Raw genomic sequence first — 3,704 nt, 5'->3', positions numbered from 1 at the left:
TCTAGGGGTGCCCTGGATAGGGAGAAAATGCAAGTGGAAAGAACTTGGGGGCGAAAATGCAAAATTTAAAACTTTCATGGTGTGAATCCGACTGGCTGCATTGTGGCTGCCGGCTAGCCACCTGGAGGCATAGGGAAGGTTGCTTGGAGGTGCTAGAGTAGCCTCCAGGTGATGATGAAGCCATTGGGGCTTGCCATTGGTTGGAAATGACCTTGACGCGATCGAAATTCATGGCGGATGGGATTTTCAATTTGGCTAAATTTTTTGAGGGCTTTAGCTCGTGATTTAGGGCTAGTTGATCAACTTGGAGGCTGGATTTGGGGATAAGGGGATAAGATTAGTCGGTATTTGGTGGAAATTTAGGTCGAGAACGGGTATAAATAGAGGGAGAGAGCCAACGATTTCAAAATAAAATCGATCAAAATTTCTCTCATTTTTGCTTGAATCGAGGCTCACGGATAAGGGGCTTTTGATATTTGGGTTGTGGGAAGAATTTTTGGAGAGTTTGGGATCATTTGGCATAGAAATCACTAGGTTTCAGAGCCTTGGCCAGAAAATTGGGAGTGGCCAGACCGCGACCTGCAACTGGCTTTTAAAGTTTTTTTTGGTGATGTTTTCGGCCGTTCGAGGGTGCCATCATGGTCGCCTCATCGAGCTCTTCAAGACCCTATAGTTGCTTTGGCCATCGGAGGTTGTTGTAGAAAGCCGGAGTTGGAGAAGAAGGCCAGAGAAGACGAGGCGCATGGCTGCATGCACGGACTTCAGCCTCATCCACGTGCCAGCGCATGAGGGCGCGTGAGGCCCAGGTTTTTCTTGAAATTAATTTTATAATTTTTGTAAAATTATTTTAGGTGGGTTTATGGAAAAATATTTGAAAAAATTGGGTGTTTGGTATTTATTATGATTTTCCAAGAGGGAGAAATGTTTGAAAAATAGGAAAAAATAAGAAAATTATGGAAAAAATAGAAATATTGATTTTTAAGGTCTTAATGGTGAATAGGAGACGATTGGGTTGTTGGAAGAAAGGATTGCACGGTTTTAGAGACATGACACGTTTTTCAAGGTGAAAATCGAACTTTTCCGAATTGAGGTGAGTGGTCTGATTCTAGTCTTATCTTTGTTTGGAAGTGCCTTGGTGTGCATATAGTGAGTTCAGGTGAGTGGTTTTACCCTCCCGAGCTTAGATTACATGTTATTGAACTAGTTCCAACGAGCAGTTATACCCTCATGAACTTGGGATATTATGCATCGGTGTTTCATTTATGTACTTGTGGAATTATTTGCATATTGATCATGTGGTATATTGCATCAATTGTTTTAAATTTCAAATGAGTCGGTGCATGGCGTATGATTTTCTTATCATCGGGTTGTTAATTTTATATCGTTGTTGGGTCCGTATGGGACGGAATAGGGTCTTCTTGAGAATGGGACAAGGTTAATCCAGGTGAACCGGTGACATGGTAGGGCACCCGAGGGATTAAGTATGTCGCGACAAGGTCAACCCTAAAGGTGTGTGGAATGGATTTTCCATAGGAGGTTGAATATGTCAGGGAGAATTCTCAAGTTAGACGTGTTGCATGTTGTCGTTTTGTCTGTATATGCCATGCTCGTATGTCTTTCATGCATTATGTAAACTGTTTCATGACATCACTTAGATGTTTTATCATCTAACCTGGGTTATACCCTTAGAACATTCAACTTTCCAGCTAAGGACTGCTGCGAGGTCAAGGACATGGCTGGTGGGGCCAATGGTGTTTAATTTAATAGTCATTGTATCATTGTGGAAGCGTTAGTACTTATTTTGATATACGTATGAATGATCGCATGATAGTGTTCTAATCATTTTATAACGTTGTAATACGTATTTCGGTGTGGGAACACCTTGTATGAAACTCGTGGTAGGCCACGACATTTTGATGTTAATTATTTCGTTGCGTTATATTATGTCTCGTTTAGTTTTAAGTTTATTGATCTTGTTAGTTAAATGAGCAAGACTGGGGTTCTCGAGATTTTTACCTGCATGTGAAGATTGTTCTTGAAATCACTGCAGGCACCGACCATTGTATGCGACAGGTGTTTCATTTGCATGTTAAGATTATTCTCATGGTGCTGCGCATGGCAGATTTAGAAAAAAAGAATCCCGGGAATTGCCTTATAGTGACATGCCCGTGTAAGGCGGGGTGTTACACACCTTATGAGAAATCAAAGTTTTTCGATTCTGGGGGGGAGTATGGTCGTAAGGCTGAAACTTAAAGGAATTAATGGAAGGACACCACCAGGAGTGGAGCCTGCGACTTAATTTGACTCAACATGGGGAAACTTACCAGGATTGACAGACTGAGAGCTTTTTCTTGATTCTATGGGTGGTGGTGCATGGCCATTCTTAGTTGGTGGAGCAATTTGTTTGGTTAATTCCATTAATGAACGAGACCTCAGCTTGCTAACTAGCTATGTGGAGGTGACATTCCATAGCTAGCTTCTTAGAGGGACTATGGCCTTTCAGGCCACGAAAGTTTGAGGCAATAACAAGTCTGTGATGCCCTTAGATGTTCTAGGTCGCATGCGCGCTACACTGATGTATTCAATGAGTTTATAGCCTTGGCCGATAATCCTGAGTAATATTTGAAATTTCATCGTGATGGGGATAGATCATTACAATTGGTCTTCAATGAGGAATTCCTAGTAAGCTTGAGTCATCAGCTCATGTTGACTACGTCCCTGCCCTTTGTACACACTGCCCGTCGCTCCTATTGATTGAATGGTCCGATGAAGTGTTTGGATCGCAGTGACGTGGGTGGTTCGCTGCCGGCGATGTCAAGAGAAGTCTACTAAACCTTATCATTTAGAGGAAAGAGAAGTCATAATAGGGTTTTTGTAGGTGAACCTGCGAAAGGATCATTGTAGAACCCTACAAGAGCATAACGACCCGCAAACCAGTATTTCTCCACAATGGGAGGGGGCAGTGGGCCTTCTTGATGTGGTGGGCTAGCCATCGCGGCCTCTTGAGGATAGATCGTCGGGCCCTCCCATGAAAAACAACGAACACCGGCACAAGGCACGCTAAAGAAACGAAACGAACAAGCGCACCCTCGACCCTCGTAACGGCGGCGACAGGGCGTTGCGTCTTTCACTTTACATACAAAATGACTCTCAGTAATGGATATCTCGGCTCTGTCATCAATGAAGAACGTAGTGAAATTTGATACTTGGTGTGAATTGCAGAATCCTGTGAACCATCGAGTCTTTGAATGCAAGCTGCACCCGAAGCCATTCGGTCGAGGGCATTTCTGCCTGGGCGTCAAGCACACCATCACCCTCTCGCCCCATGCCATCCATCCCCTAAAGGAGTGACGGGTGTGAGGGCGAAGGGGCGAAACTTAGGCCCCCCGTGCTTACGAGGGCACAGTCAGCCCAAAAAGAGAGATCCCGGTGGTAGTGGTCACGACCGGTGGTGGTTGTCAAAAACGTTTGCGTCCAGGTGAGTGCCCTTCCACCGATGGGAGTGCCCTCGAGTGACCCCCTGCGATCGCCTTGTCTATCTACTAGAAAGAAAGGGCACAATACACGACGCGACCCCAGGTTAGGCAGTTTAATACCCTGAATTTTTAAACTCAAATATGAAGTGATACTTGAGGTTATTAGGTTCTAATACTTGAGGAAATAGGTAATTTCAAAGGATTATAGAAGCCTTGAGACAAAGGTTT

General features: G+C 44.1%; 1 non-coding gene across 1 annotated transcript; it reads left to right on the top strand.

Moving 5' to 3' along the window:
- The first annotated feature begins 3,145 nt into the window (after window positions 1-3,145).
- Window positions 3,146-3,301, top strand: LOC127807022 (5.8S ribosomal RNA). Its single transcript, XR_008024561.1, has one exon. It is a non-coding gene; the product is annotated as a 5.8S ribosomal RNA (ribosomal RNA).
- The last annotated feature ends 403 nt before the right edge of the window (window positions 3,302-3,704 follow it).

The sequence above is a fragment of the Diospyros lotus genome, chromosome 7 (genome assembly GCF_014633365.1).
Source record: "Diospyros lotus cultivar Yz01 chromosome 7, ASM1463336v1, whole genome shotgun sequence".
Lineage (NCBI taxonomy): Eukaryota > Viridiplantae > Streptophyta > Magnoliopsida > Ericales > Ebenaceae > Diospyros > Diospyros lotus.
The sequence above is the reverse complement of the archived record's forward strand: the minus strand, read 5'-3'. Positions and strand labels throughout refer to the sequence as shown.